The sequence below is a fragment of the Hesperophylax consimilis genome, chromosome 20 (assembly GCF_061612785.1).
Source record: "Hesperophylax consimilis isolate HC1 chromosome 20, BYU_Hcon_1.0, whole genome shotgun sequence".
NCBI classification, from domain to species: Eukaryota; Metazoa; Arthropoda; class Insecta; order Trichoptera; family Limnephilidae; genus Hesperophylax; species Hesperophylax consimilis.
In genome coordinates this window covers 16392467-16409584 of record NC_142855.1, presented here as the reverse complement: position 1 = coordinate 16409584, position 17118 = coordinate 16392467, and the positions used below count along the sequence as shown (strand labels likewise).

At 35.8% G+C, this 17118-nt stretch overlaps 1 protein-coding gene across 2 annotated transcripts in view; it reads right to left on the bottom strand.

The window, feature by feature from the left end:
- Positions 1 to 17118, bottom strand: part of fbl (pantothenate kinase 3 fbl) — an 81508-nt gene that overhangs the window by 56191 nt on the left and 8199 nt on the right. The window contains exon 1 of one of the 2 annotated variants that reach the window (XM_089643648.1): positions 420 to 741. The exons of the other annotated variant lie outside the window; for it this stretch is intronic. The gene's annotated coding sequence lies outside the window, so the exon portion shown is untranslated. Of the gene's footprint in view, positions 1 to 419; positions 742 to 17118 lie in introns of those variants that run through there. 2 annotated transcript variants of the gene reach the window in all.

The window sequence follows — 17118 nt, the reverse complement described above, 5'->3', positions numbered from 1 at the left end:
GCTCCCCCACCTTCCTATTTTTTCCCCCATGCCAATTTGCGCACACCCGGACTTGAACCTGCGACCTCCGGATTCTTAGCCGAAAATCGTAACCACTGAATCACGGAAGCCATCAAATTAATTATCCTGTTTTTAATTAGACTTAGCCAGCCGAGGAATTAAACACACAACGCCTGGGTGGGACCCAAACGCGATGTCAACTGAGCCACCGACAGATTAAATTTTATTATTTAGTTAAAGACCTCCATTTAAAATCGAAACGTCACTTGAAAGCAGCTTATTTGGAATTGAACACTTCTCAACCTTCATCTTCCCATCTCCCCCTCTTCCATTCCCTTCAGCCCGACAAGATACCACATTTGGCTTCGGAGAGTTGGGAACAATTCACACACACAAAATAAACAATACAAATTACTTACGGCTGATATCAAATCCACAAAAAACAAACGATTTTATATTGAAGAAATAAAAAATTACAAAAGACTTATTTAAAGTTCACTTAAATTTCACAAATTGCAAAATTCATAACGTACAATTATCACAAAAAAATTCAAATCAATTTAACACTTTCACATATTTAGAATATTTAAAATACGAAAAAAATACCACAGACGTCACAAAAGACAAGCAGAATAAATTTTGTTTTAGTAAATTAACGTACGTCATTCGATTAATACTCGAAATTTAATCGACCCATCTCGGTGCGTCGATAACTCAATCGACAGGCGACTGACCGATGTCGTTTCGACAAGCGTACTGAAGTTATTATAAATGATAATCGCTTGTGAGGACACCTTGATAATAAAAAAACATGATAAAATAAAACGCACTGAACAAATGAATGTTTAGAAATGTGTTTATGGGAGTGTCCGAGATTCAGAAACAAGCAAAAATGCTATGCTTATATTTCTGCAAAATGTGATTTTTTTGCTAAAAATATTGTAATTCTTTTTTTTTTAATACGTCTATAACTGGGATGGTCACAACTAGTAATCTAAGCCAGTATATCTTGTATTACCGGGACAGGCGTCTTAAACCACTCGACCATTGGGACCAATTTTGAAACGTCATATTTTTTTACCTTCAGGCCTTCCATTGATATGCTTGGTGTAACTATAAGTGACCAGCTCAGGTACGGGGGCTCCATCGAAGCCAGAGTAAAGTTGGCCTCTCAGAAGCTGGGCGTACTGTACAGGGCCCGCAGATACTTTAATAGTACACAACTGCTGACCCTGTACAAATCGCAAGTGCGCCCTACTGTCGAATTTGGCTGCCATCTCTGGTCCGGAGCCCCTAAATACCTGAAAAAAACCCTTGACTCTGTGCAAAAACGGGCGGTCCGTTTGATAGATTCCCCAATCTTAACAGACGGACTGCAATCTTTAGAGCACAGGCGTCAGGTAGGTATGCTGTCCTTGTTCTATCGGTATTACAATGGAAGATGCTCTGAGGAACTAGCGTCATTGATCCCTTCGGCACCGGTGCGTAGTCGGGATACACGCCAAACGCGCGCCCAACATTTGTACACGGTTGACATTTGTCACATGAGAACGGGTCGCTTCTACGATTCGTTCTTAAGTTCAACAGCTCGGCTGTGGAACGAACTGCCGGCCTCTGTGTTTCCTCCCTTCTACAACATGGGACTCTTCAAGACCCATGTTCACTCCTTCCTCTCCACACAAAGACCCTCCACACAGCATCCCCAAAGATGACATAGGCCTTGAGGGAAATGATTTTCTTCAGGGCCTCCTGTGTGGAGTTTATATAAAAAATAAAAACCTCATATTTCAAATCCAGAATTGACAATATCATCTTGTAATTTTTTGTTTTTACAAATGGTTACAAAGTTTCTAATTAAATTGGTTTGTAACCTAGAAGTGTATCGGATAAACATATCCGATTTTAATTTAAACCTATGAAATATTTTAAATACGAGATCGACAAATATGACATCCTGGAAGAGATCCTGAGTTGGATTCCTAGATGGAGCTTAAACTCGGCAGATAGATTCGTTGTCGATAACGTCTGCACCGCTCCGCTTTCACACATCGGCGGCTCTTTGAGGTCCCACCTGTGCAATATGTGGACACAGCAGCTGTAAGAGGACCTTATTCTATTTTTGCCGACAGGAGTTGTGGACGTACACTCTCATCAAAATTTTCCCTAAATTTAAGGACATTCTTTCATGTATTGATGATCGATTCCATCGGCCTGTCTAGGGCCTAGGAGTCTAAATGTCTCGACATGTAAATTGGCAACAATCAATTTTCGTTCAAATCGGATAGAACACACGTCTAGGGATTTTCTGTTCGGTGATAAAACCTAGTACGATGTAAAACGCAAGATCGGTCAGGTTTTTAAAAGCAAGTTTATCTAAAACACGAATATTTCTTAAATTAAACTGATCCTGATTTGGAAACTAGCGTGCACTTACACATTTTGTATACATTTTTATGTTATTGAAATTATAAAGATAAGAACAAATTAATAATATTATATTACATAACATTCTTACTTTAACTAATTTAATTAGCCAATTAGCAGGGAAATATTCTCGTGCCTCAAATACTCTATAATATGAATAATATCTCCAACTTCTGACATTTCCCATACATTCCGATGGCAACATGCTACACTAGCGCCTCCCAGCGGCATGAGTTGTGCGCCTTGCTTTTCTTTCGTACATTTTAATGGATGTTATATGAAAGATATTCTTTATTTTACGTTAATAAATTATATAAATCGAAGCAGCAATAAAACAATAAAAAGGTAATAAAATATTAAAGCGGCTATTAACTCTGACTTTAATGATTTAGTAAGGTAATACAATATTAAAGCGGCTATTAACTCTGCCTTTGATGATTTAGTAAGGTAATACAATATTAAAGCGTCTATTAAATCTGACTTTGATGATTTAGTAATGTAATACAATATTAAAGCGGCTATTAACTCTGCCTTTGATGATTTAGTAAGGTAATACAATATTAAAACAGCTATTAACTCTGCCTTTGATGATTTAGTAAGGTAATACAATATTAAAGCAGCTATTAACTCTGCCTTTGATGATTTAGTAAGGTAATACAATATTAAAGCGGCTATTAACTCTGACTTTGATGATTTAGTAAGGTAATACAATATTAAAGCGGCTATTAACTCTGCCTTTGATGATTTAGTAAGGTAATACAATATTAAAGCGGCTATTAACTCTGACTTTGATGATTTAGTAAGGTAATACAATATTAAAGCGGCTATTAACTCTGCCTTTGATGATTTAGTAAGGTAATACAATATTAAAGCGGCTATTAACTCTGACTTTGATGATTTATTAAGGTAATACAATATTAAAGCGGGTATTAACGGCTGATGAAATAATTATACTATACATATTCTTAATACATTCAAACCATCAAAATAAACAATCTCTAAAATATATTTCAATTAAAAATAGGCATTTGTTTGCAGAAAATCTTTGACGGCTTCCGCAGTAATGCTGTCGGCTAGCAAGCCAGAGATTCCGGGTTCAAATCCCAGCGTGCGCAAGTAAATTTCATTTGATTAATTTGAGTTATTTCACAATTTATTAATTTGATAATATATATTATATTTGCGGCACGTTACATAGTGAAAGATACTCTCAGTATCGCCCTGGTGTAAGAAACCCATTCAAAATTTAAATGTTGCTTGAAATGGATTTAGCCGGGTTTGGTGACCAGATCTGAATAGCCAGGTACTTCTCACCTTAATATGATTGATCTCAACTTAAGATTTTTCTCAAATAATTCCTGCATTTTTATTAAATTATTTTTCTGTGTCTTGTTCTGTGTCACATTTCATTTACATGTATTCGTATTATCTTATTCTTCAATAATTAAATATTACACTGATTATCTTAAAAAAATATTACAATAAATATAACATATCTTGAGGTGTTTTTGCACAAAAACGGCGCTATACAAGTCATCCAAGTATTATTATTATATACAACATAGAATGTATACATCTAGTAACGCTGTCTGTCCTGGTTGTATTACATTAACAACTTAATTGACAGCCCTTTCATCATCGCCACTATTCAATTCCATGTATACTGACTAGGAACACAATACAAATGAAACATTCTTGTGTAATACATACACAACCAACTATCAGACACACTCACTAACCAAAATACGTATGAGCAAAAAAATGTCCTTAAGGGGTACCTCAAGGCAGTGTACTAGGCCCACTTTCATTTCTTATATACATCAACACATGTACCATGGATATTGGATACATAGATATTATCATTTGCAGATGAAACAGTATTAACATTTGAAGATGAATCATGGCAATCAGTAAATCATAAAACTAAGAATGGCTTAATAAAAGAAGAATCATGGCAATCAGTAACTCATAAAACTAATAATGGCCTAATAAAAGAAGAATCATGGCAATCAGTAACTCATAAAACTAAGAATGGCCTAATAAAAGAAGAATGCCCCCACGTTGGGCGCCAAATGTAACGTATGCAATTTTAGGTAGGTACATTCCAATGTTTAAAAGGAAACGGTAGAGCTGAGATCTCATCTCAAGATTGTGGGAATAATTTCCTGTCAAGTAAGTTAAGTGATCATAAATAAAAGAGTGAGTTCTTAATGGAAAATATATTGAAACATCAAAAGCAACTACAAAGGAGTACAGATGATAAACATGTAATCATAGAAATAAATATAGGCACATACCCGATGGACTCTTGAATTAAACTAAACTAACTTAACGTGAAACGAAAGAACGACAACGAATGGCGAACGAAAACTTGCTCTCGGCAGCGGGAAACGGACCCGGGACGGAGGCCAGGACATCCTTCTCTTAGTGGAAGCAGGAGGACGCATCTCCTTCAATGGACGCCTGCAGGGGCATCAGGCCTGCAGCACGTGGTAGTCGACCAGACTCTTCAACGGAGCCAAGACAGCAATCCGTTTTCTTAGTGGCAGCGGGAGGACAGCAACTCCCTCAATGGACGCCTGCAGGGGCATCAGGCCTGCAGCACGTGGTAGCCGACCAGGCTTGTCTTACAGACTTCGGGAACAGCAATCCGTTCCTTCGCGACGCGGGAAAACTCAGCCATCAACTACTAGCCATAGCTAGGACCGATCCATTTACGGTTTCAGTTCCGAAACACGAGTATACAAATATGACCAACGGCCAACACTGGATGAAAAGCGGGATTCCATAATCCCCACTAGAAATAATAATCAACACGAACTATTCGTGAAAGGATAAACACCCCGCGCCCTTTTTTAAAGAAATAATAACTCCTATTCACATGATTAACTCAGATTGAAACCCCTTAAAAGGCGAGTGACTGGATCCACCGACCCATCGGCCTAATGGGCCGGGGAGGAAGTGACCATAAACAAAACTGTACTTCCTTCCTTCAAAATATTGCCAGAGTTCGAGAAAAAACACCATAGACAAAATAACCCCAATTAAGCAAGAACTAAACTTGTCACAAAATATTTATGTGACACAGTAACTCATAAAACTAAGAATGGCCTAATAGTAGTAAAGCATTGGATAGACGCAAACCTCCTCACACTTAATACCGACAAAATTCAATACTTGACATTTTCTAAACGCAAACATAGTGCTTCCAATAACTGTCCTAAACCAATCATCCACTCGTGTTCACTCAATTTAAACACACATGAAACATCACCTGACTGAAATATGCATTTTTTAAATTTTTGTTTCCCATAGCAATTTCCTTTTCCTTTGTGTTATTTTTGTTATTCTTACATAATTCATGTACGACTACCATAATACGGGCATGAGCCTAGTACGGTAGTTGAGAAAATCACCAAAATTGTAATTTTTTTAAATTAAAAAAAAGGATGCATGATTTGGGCAACAAGTTTGGGGTACTATGTATTCATATATTTACATGACTCCATTTAAAAGTCAGAACTGACTCCATTATATAATGAAGCGTAATCTATACCAGCACTTGGTTGAATCCTACAAATTGTAGTAGCGTTGGAAATGAAGTTTTAGGGGGTATTTCACTATGTCGGGCTAAATATCTGACTAGCTATCCGTTGGCTGGCTTTAAAGATCAGAATAACTTCGTTATTCAACGGCGACCGTTTCACCATTGTTTCGAGCTTCCGGATAGATAACACTCGAAATAGTCTGGCAACATCGCAAAATGTTTGCAGTTACTCCATCTACTGCCACGGCTGTCATGCGTCACAGTCCGCACACCGCGAAGTGTGCGTTTTTTTGGTTATGTTATGTTGATTATCAGGTCATTTTAGATAGATTCGTGTCGAATTAATAAATTGTTTCTTATTTTGAACACAATCAAATAATTCAGGATGGATCATACAAGCATTCAAATTCATTCAACAAAATTCGACTCACTTCTCAGCTGTCAAACTCGGAATGTTTTGACGCCATCTTTGATTCGAGGAATAGCACCTAACGAGAGGTTCGAGCACTGATTAGTCAAATCGAACTTTAACCCGAGCGTTAGCGTTATTCAGATATAGTGAAAACGAAAAAATGACTAATCCGCGGATTAGTGCTTAGTCAGAACATAATCAGAGATAGTGAAATACCCCCTGATTTGTGATTTGTCTTATTTGTAGTATTGTTCTAGTCTCTATATTATTGTTACATGTTTTACTAATATTGTTTCATATTTAGTTTTTCATTTTAATGTTATTCCATGCTTTAAAAAACTTTTTGCATAATTTCCAATAGATCACTGGGTATACGTTGTTCTTGTAATCCACTAGCTGACATGTTCCCAGGTTATTTATTTGTAAGAAACAAACAGCTTTTGCATAATATACAATGATAGATATAAATATACAATTTTTTTATAAATTTAATTTAGATTAAATTTGATAATATTATTATTAAGTTCTGCAAGTGTTTTAGTTTTTTATTATTGTGACAGCTGTTTCGGCTTACAAGGCCATTTTCAAACTGTCCTTGTAAGCCGAAACAGCTGTCACAATAATAAAAAACTAAAACACTTGCAGAACTTAATAATAATATTATCAAATTTAATCTAAATTAAATTTATAAAAAAATTAAATGGAGTTCTACGAATTAAACACAAAAACAATAAATAAATATACAAGTTAACTAAGTCAAGCCACAGAAGTTTCTTATGCTAAAGTTCATTGGAAATGAAGTTTTAATATCTTAAAATTAATTTTGTGTTAAAGTGAAGAGGAAGAGGAAAATAGGAAGAGGATAGGAGATGCTACCGATACATTCCATACTCTCATATTAATAATCGATCGTACGCATTACTTCATATCGATATTTCTTTAGGTTATTACCAAAAATTTCAATGCTGTAAAATTTTGTATTATATTGTGCACATGTACGAGGAATTGGGGATTTTTTTCGAATATTTGTTCTACACGAGGGTAGATAAAATAAATCAGATTGTCGGGTTGATCTAGACGGAATATGAAGATTTATTAAATTGGTAAGTTCTGGTGAGTCCAGACCATTATTTAGGATTTTAAACAATAAGATTTGATCAAAAATTAGACGTCGTATTTGGAGGGAGTTAAAATTATGAAATTTAATGGATTCGGTATTTTGAGAAGTGTAAGTTTAGTTTATAATTTATGTGTTTCAAATTTTTTTTTAATAAAAAAGAGATGATGCGTTAAGTCTTCCTCGGGCGTCCCTGACTTATTCTACCATTGTAACCACACTCAAAACACTCCTGGCAATGACAAGAAAAAAAAAAAATTTCAGTAAAATCGGTCCAGTAGTTTTGAGTCTATGAACAAACAAACAATCAATATTTTTTTATATATACATACAGGGTGTATCGGCAAGTACCCGACAAACTTTAACAAGCTATTCCTTAGCACATTTGGAGTAAAAAATGTTATGGGCGCTTTGCTGTCCGGTAACATTTTTCTCCATTAAAAACAAAAAATAAATAAAAAATCCACACTCCGTCACTGTCATTTGCATTGTTTCTCGTGTTCAACAGCTATTATTAGCAAGTGTGTCAAAAAGTGTCCTCGCTCTTTCGTACACACTAAATAATAATAGTTAAAAATGAGACGAATGGTGCCGTGCCATTTCGTTGTGATTGTAAAAGCGCGCCAACGTAGGTACGTACGTACATTATTCAACGAAACTCGAACAAAATATTGCCAGATGGGTTTTCAAACTTTGAAAAGGGATAAAACATTGGTGACATGAGGTGAAAATATGAATAATAATTTTTTTATTTAAAAAAAATGTTACCAGACAGCAAAGTGCCCATAACATTTTTTACTCCAAATGTGCCAAGGAATAGCTGGTTAAAGTTTGTCGGGTACGAGCCGATACACCCGTATAGACAGACAGATGTAAAAGCCCAGCTGGGCGTATGACAAAATAAAAATATTTATTAGAAACCAACAGTGATAAACTGGCCTGATACGATAATATAGAGCTATCGTGAACACTTGATATAGGAGAATATTGCATTTTATTAAAGTTCAGAAACATGACAGTAAAGTCATTTATAATGAACTCCACAAATGTGGAGTATTATTATTATCTTGAACCCTTTATCTTGTAATAACAACAAACGAACGATCACACCAGCAGGGGTAGACAGAGAGCGTGGTGTGGAACACATGTTGCTTCAGTCACATTCATACCCTTCTGTGATCCTGACCCGATTATAATATTTTATTCACTTGTTCGTGTCTTTCTTGGGAGTCCCTCACTGTTTCTACCATTAACTTTTTTGATAAAATGAGACTACGACATAGCCGATTGGGTTATGTTTTTTTTTATTATATGCATCTATATAAAAAAGTTTACATATATTTTGTTTGGCTTTGCCTGTCTCACTAGGAAATCCTGTGCTGAGACAGACTAGTTTAAAAATATTTTATAATATTAAAATAAAGTACATTTTTCAATAAAGCAAAAATATTTGACAACAATTTTCAGGATTATATTTGGGTGAGGTGACTAATTATTGCAAGACCTTTTTCGATGATCCATTGTTTGATCAGGATTTTGTATTTGTTAATATTATTCGATTTTCTTGTTTTTTCGGGTAGGTTATTGTTTATTTTAGACGCAATGCATTTGAAATTTCTTTGATCAAATGTTGTGGTAGATGTTTATTTTTTTTTTTTCATGTTCTTCATAAAACGGTTATACACCAATATATCATGGAGAAGATTACAAATTAAAAGGTTTACAGAGGCAGTTTTACTATTTTGTGACATGTGTTATGCGATAGTTACTGAATTGTCTGTAGGTGACATTGAAAATGTCGATGGCTAATGCAGAATCGTTAAGCAGTTGAGTCGCTCTGTTTATTGGCGCGTTCTGATAGGCAGAAGTCCTCGCTTTCGGAGCATATAAGAGTGCATGGGATCTCCCTCGAGTATAATTGTTAGTTAACCTCTTTCAACATAGGCGGATTGTGTATTGTACCAGAGATTAACTTCAAAAAGTGTTTGCCTAAAAATATTATTCTAATGTATTGAAATCGAGCATTCCTGTTAAGAACAAGGATGGATACAGGAATGGATAGTATGTATATTTGTATGAGTTCTTTAGTTTTGTGCCTCGTGTTTACAATATTTTGGGTATTTTCATAAAATGTATGTGTTTATTTCTAAACAGATGAGTTAAGATAGTTTTGTGTGTAAATTTGTCAAATATCTAATACATGGAATTTGTAGAATATATCTGCAGTACTTGTTATTAAGGGAAGTTTATGAATAACTTTCATAATTAATTTGTGTGCCTTCGATAATGAATCTATAGCTGATAGTGTTGCACCTCCCCATGCGATTATTCCATACTTAATGATAGATTGAAAAAGAGAGTAATAAACAATTTTCATAGATTTGGAGTCTTTTGTTTCTAATGTTTTTGAAGAAATAAATATGTTTTCTAAATTTATTCGTGATAAGTAGGCAATGTGTATTCCACTTAATATATTGATCAAATGTAAGACCAAGGTATTTGATATGGTCCGTTCGATCTAGGCAAGGACATTGACAGAATGTATCGTTAGTACAAGAACATTCATGTACTTTTATTTCAACATCTTGTGAGGCTGAAGATAGTAGGGAGGGGAAGGAGATGGGAAGAGTAAGGTGATAATGTACCAGGGTATTTAGATCTGGTCACCAAACACAGCCAAAGCCATTTCAAGCAACGTTTCAATTATGTACAATGATGGTCTTAAACCAGGGCGATACTCAAGAGTGTATACATTTATGTCATAATATTCTCCTTACACTCCTGTCTTCGTGCATCCGCTCTACATTCCTAAACCATCAAAGGACGGGTTGTTTAGGAGAATTTGAACAATTAAATTTCGAAGTTAATTTTCAAGTTCTATGAAAGATTTTTTCAAGTTCTGTCATTATTTCAGTTCTGTCAAGCAACTTGCCTATAATGATATTATAACAGAACTCAAATAGGACTTTCACAGAACCCGAAAATGAACGTTGAAATTTGATGAATTGTTCAAATTTTCCGAAACAACCTGTCCTAAGTGTCCCTTTCTCAGTGTTATACATTAAGCTTTCATCAGCCTTGGTTTATTGATAATGGACACACTAAGTTTGATGTCAAACAATTCAATATGTATTAGTATTTTTCATTAAAAAAATATTGAATTATTGAAGACAATATAAACGATTCCTAAAAGAAAAATTGAAACAGAAAAATATACGTTCACATCTAGGACTCGAACTCATGACCCTTGCCTTGCCGGGTCACCGCTCTACCAAATGAGCTAATGGGACCCTATCTCCTTCGGTCATATTTAACTGTATCATCCTTGCGAATAGGAACTACCAACACTGTCTTCATTTTTCTCACCGCACATTTTTATTGGCAGTTCTGTTTCAGATTTTCGTTTAGGAATCGCCAATATTGTCTTCAATAATTGTGATGTGTGGTAATAAGTTGGGTATTCAAGCGATAGATGGCACTAGTCATAAAGCTAACTCCAGAGTTCTACAGATGTCGCTAGAGTGTAGCAATTGCCTGTGGGATATTATTGATAGACAACAAGCTGCCAGAAACAGAAAATTACCAACCCTCGGGTAATGAACAGTGTAGCTAAATCCAGACTTATTTATTGTTACGTAAATAAACACAATTATAGTAAAGGAACCTTTTACTTTATCAAAGAAATCCCAACACCCAAATTTGCAAGTAAAGCAGAGACATAAAAATAATTTAATAATAAAATTTGAGGTTTTACTCAATAAGTTATTCCAAAAAAATTTTACCTGGAAACAACCAATTTCAATTTTGCGGGAAAGGCTTTGTTAAATACTAAATCTTATAAAGATGGTAAATTAATGGTGAAATATTTTGACTTGTTAAATATTATCCAGTGGCAATCAGAAGGCTGCCGGTTCTAATCCCGTCGGTGGCAATTATTTTCTCTAGGAACATTTTTTCAATTTATATGGCGATTGCTTATAATAATTTGTAATCCTTTTTTTGCATAAAAACTTTGTCTTGTAAATATAAGTTTAGCTTTAAAAAAATTAAATGTTATCTTTATAACTAACTAACCATCACGCCGTTTCCCCGAAGGGGTAGGCAGAGAGGACGGACCGCCAAACAACTCGGTCACACCACCCACTTCTTGCCTCATTCACATTCATACATACTCTTCTATTATTCTGACTCTTGACATAGCCCGACTCAAGTATCTGATTCACTTGGTCGTGCCATGTCTTCCTCGGGCGTCCCCGACTTGTGCTACCATTCACATTTGCATCATATATTCTCCTTACACGCCTTTCTTCGCTCATTCGCTCTACATGCCATCTAAGCGTTCCTTTCTTGATCTTACTCATTACGCTTACATCAATCAGACTTGCACTCTTTGCGGATCTCCACATTTCTCACACGATCATACATGGTTTTACACACATGCGCCTAAAGGATCTCATTTCTACAGCATTCAGTCTAATTTCATCATTTCTCTGCCAGTTCCATGCCTGAATTCCGTACATCAGGGTAGGTACCAGCACTCCGTTGTGGACTGCTAACTTCGCTTCTTTGGACAATTTTTTGTTAGCGCCAACTGCGTTCAGTCCTCAATTAACGAAATTACCTGCATTTACTCTTCTTTCAATATCTCTGTCAGTCTTCCCATCTCTCTAGAACATACTTCCTAAATACACAACTCATTTTTATATGTAGGTTGCAATAATCCTCCCTGCTTCAGGCAGTTGAAATCGCGTGTAAAGCAATCTCATAAAAAAACTAAAAATTGAGCAAGCACAAGTAAACAGAATGATATCCGGAATTATGCAATCACAATCGGTCATAGGTCCAATATATTATTGTGTATATATACTAAGCCAGAAGTCACCAAGCCAGGGCCGCGGTTATTTGTTTTAATTTATTTTATTTTATTGAACGTATCTGAAAACTAAAAACTTTATTAAATTAAATTTTATTATCTCTAAATAGTATAAAATAAAGTCGCTATCCGCGTCTGTTTGTTTGTGCGCTTAGTACTTCTAAACTACGCAACGGATTTTGATATGGTTTTCACTATCATTTAGAGAATTTCTTCCGGAAGGTTTATATATATAATACATACATATTATATTTATAGAAAGTAGAAAAAAAGTCGATGTTTTGTGATCAAGTCGGAAAAAAAATATTTTCGAGCGCTTACATTGCTAACTCTGTCTAAACCTTATGAGATACATCAAAATAATGTACTACGGAATTGTGTATCTTAAAAAGGCCTACAGAAAAGTCCTTGATGATATACGCGTATCTCCTAAGGATAACCCCTAGCAACGCCGGGTACATGTAAGCTAGTACATTTACATATGTATGTTGTATTTCATGTACCTAACATTTATATAAAATTTCTAATAAGGAATAATACAAGTTCTTCAAAGAAACTATCTCAATGATAATTTTATTTTCAAACTTTCTTCAGACAGGTAGGTACCATAATATTGAGAAGAAAAAAAACAAAAAACTACTTTTTAATCAATTTTTATTGATACATATAATTAAGGCGATGCACTACGTCGTGTAATATTTTAAATTGAGCCGCTATCAATAACAACCCTTACGTAGATGGCGATAAGGTTTAAATTCCCGCTTAACACCATCCGCCTGTTTTGATTTATGCAAGAAAAAAACATGGCCAAAAAGTGCCTTTTATTTTATTTTGTGGATGTTCAGGCATAAATATTTAATTTTTTTTCGATCATTTTATAAATAACTTAATTTGCCACATTATACAATAAAATCATAACCGAGAATGAGTTCGTAAGTAGGAGATTTTGAACTTTAAAGCAGTTTTCATAGGCCTTTACATTATTTTTTTCTGGGCTTATAAAAAGACTTATCTAAAAAATACCCGATTATTTCAAAGTCCAAAAGCCCAGCTACACTACTCGCGAAGTTGATCGAAGTTGAGCGAATACGATAGTGTGGTCACGAACTTCACTTCGCTTCGGGCAACTTCGCTTCGCTTCGCCCGACTTCCGATTGTTGTCGGTAAATGCGCCCGAGTCAAAGGACTCGAAGCGTTACTCGCGAAGTTGCACGAGTGTGTGGGCACGCACTTCGAACTTCGGCTGACTTCGTCGAGGACTTCGTCGAAGCGTCGAAGCGAGTAGCGAGTGTAGCTGACACTCAAGATGTATTCTACTCGCAGTATTTAATTAAAGCATCTGAAACATTTCTAGGCGACCAAATTTTCAGACCAAAAACACATGATTTTGAATTACTACGTAGTGCATCGCCTTAAACTATTTTTTTTTTGTTTGATAAATATTGAAACTTCCGCCACAGGGACTGGAATCAACACCGCTAAAACCAAAACCAAATTCTAATTGGATAGTAACGACATTTATTTCGTAAAAAAACGTATGATCGCGCGTGGGTGCCACCAAAAGCAGGTAGAATGCATTGTCATCGACTACGAGTCTATTTGCCGAGTTTCAGCTCGATCGAATATCGGGAAGCGGGTTAATTTCCACATTCATTTATTCATTCATTCATTCGAGAAAAAAAAATCGAATTTCAAATTAATGAAAATACATTTTTTTTAACCATAATCATAAGTCATATTTTTCAATCGGTCCGAATTTTAAAAACGTTTGAAAACCCCTGCTCAAAGGAAACTACCAGGTTAGGTCAATTAGTGTGCTGTGATGTAACATCATTATAGTATGCCACGACCAGAGGAGATGTTAAAATGATCTCCGGCATAACAGGCCTCCGTGATCGAGGGTTAGGTTCTCGACTAGTAATCAGAAGGTCGCGGGTTCAAATCTCGGCAGACGCAAGTAAATTCGATTCAATCGGTCAGTGGCTGAGTTGGAATCGTGTCTGGGTACAACCTGGGCGTCGTGTCCTCCATCACGACACAATCAAAAATTTCCGCTTGAGCCCCCGCATACTCGATTTCTGCCGATTTGTTTTTTTTTAAAGAAACACACACATTCCCGGGTTACGAATAACTAATTAACTAACTAACCATCACGCCGTTTCCCCGCAGGGGTAGGCAGAGAGGACGAACCGCCAAACAACTGGGTCTCACCACACACTTCTTGCCTCATTCACATTCATACATCGTCTCATACATACTCTTCTATTGTTCTGAGTTGTGCCATGTCTTCCTCGGGCGTCCCCGACTTCTGCTACCATTCACATTCGCATCGTATATCCTCCTTACATCGCTCATTCGCTCTACATGCCCAAACCATCTAAGCGTCCCTTTCTTGATCTGATTCATTACGCTTACATCAGCCTTGCACTCTTTGCGGATCTCCACATTCCTCACACGATCAAACATGGTTTTACCACACATACGCCTCAGGGATCTCATTTCAACAGCATTCAATCTACTTTCATCCTTTCTTTGCCAGTTCCATGCCTCACTTCCATACATCAGGGTAGGTACCAGCACTCCATTGTGGACTGCTAACTTCGCTTCTTTGGACAATTTTTTGTTAGCGTAATTGTTAGTAAGCGGAAAATTTTGCTTGTGTTGTGATGGAGGATTTAGCCAGCCGAGGAATTGAACACACTACGCCTGAGTGGGACAACATTTTTAACAAGCTTTTCGTTAAATCTTTAAGTTTTAAGTTCCAAAAAAATATATGTTATTTTTGAAGAAAATATCTATACATTTTTTTGCCAAAACGTTAATTATATGAAATTCTCTCGTTAGAAAAAAATCGTAAGCCAGAATATTATTAAAAACACGTTTTTTTTCTGTTATTTAATATGTTATAGGCATGAAAAAATTCACAGTGTATCTTTAAATGCAACTAAAGCATTTGTTGAGAGATTTTTGATTTATTTCAAACGAGTCGTGTTTTATTAAATATTTTCACAATTTGCATCTTATTGGCAAGTGAGTGTGTCTGATATTTGGTTGTGTATGTATTGCAAACGAATGTTACATTTTGTCTTGTGTTCCTAGTCGGCACACGGAATTTAATAGACTCCCAGATCACGCATTTTATTTGTTTGCGAGTGTGTCTGATAGTTGGTTGTGTATGTACTGCAGAAGAATATTACATTTTGTCTTGTGTTGCCCAAATCATGCATTTTATTGGTTAGTGGGTGTGTCTGATAGTTGGTTGTGTATGTATTGCAGAAGAATGTTACATTTTGTCTTGTGTTCCTAGTCGGCACATGGAATTTAACAGACTTGTTGCCCAGACCATGCATCTTATTGTTTAGTAAGTGTGTCTGATAGTTGGTTGTGTATGTACTGCAGAAGAATGTTACATTTTGTCTTGTGTTCCTAGTCGGCAAATGGAATTTAATAGTGACGACGATGGCAGGGCTGTCAATTAAATTATTAATGACTCTGCGTAACACAACCAGGTCTGACATAATTCTCCTGTCAGACAATGTTATTATATGCAATTGATTCATCAAATTAATGTATTCAAATGAAATTCTGAGCCACAAATTTATGTACGTAAGAAATTTGTGCTGAACTCTTTGTATATTGTTATAATATACAAAGAGAAAATTAAGCTAGGATTTCGATACAATTGTGTGGCAGTCTATTATCTCTGCCTACCCTCTCGGGAATCGGCATGATGGTTGGAAAGTTAGTTTATTGTAGTCATCGAATGTTATGTCTACAGACTATATGGCTGCAGGACCTTCACCTTGCTCTTCATTGATTTAGCGGTCATTCAAACGTTTTGTGACCCCGAGACATAATCACAGCAATCACTCAAGAGATAAGCGCAGATAGAACTGCGCTGTGAGGTTATCAGTGTGCCAGAAATCAACTGAAAAACCAAAGAGCTATACAATTAGAGGGACTATTTCATATTAATATCTTGTTGAAACGTATCCCATTATTAAAATGCGATACGCTTTGCGCATAGATCATATTTGGTAGTTTTTAATAGAGCTTTGGAAGAGTTGGAGGTCAATTGGAGGTTAAAAAAGTGGAACATGTCTCATATACAGGGTTTTCCAATAAGAGGTGTTAAAAAATCATTAATCATCTCTCGATAGCGCAATCCATTCACCGTAACTGTTGCTCCAGCCTCATTTTCGAAAAAGTAAGGTCCAATGACTCCGCCGGACCATAAACCGCACCAAACAGTCACACGTTGAGGATAGATAGGCTCAAAAGAAAGATGCGAAACAGAAAAGACAGAAAAAGATTCAGTCGCATAATTGCCGTAGAAGCGCTATGACCACTGAGCTAATTCGACCATATCAACTTACGCCAGTTTTAACTGTATCATACTTCGACTTAATACATCAAATTATAATATTTTAATTATTAACAACTCTCAAAAGAAAGATATGAAAGAGAAAAGACAGAAACTGAAACGGTTCCATGATATTTCATCAAAATGAAAATTCCAACACACCTTTAAAAAGTGATATAGAGTCATTAAAAGTGATGAAACAAAAACTAGGTTCGATAGTTACCTATGTAACCTATTTAACCTAGTTTTTGTTTCATCACTTTTCATGACTTTATATCACTTTTTGTAAGTGTGTTGAATTGTCATTTTGATGATATACCCGATCACCGTATGCACTATAATTGGATTGGGTTGATAGTAAAATTCTCTTATCTAAGGTTAC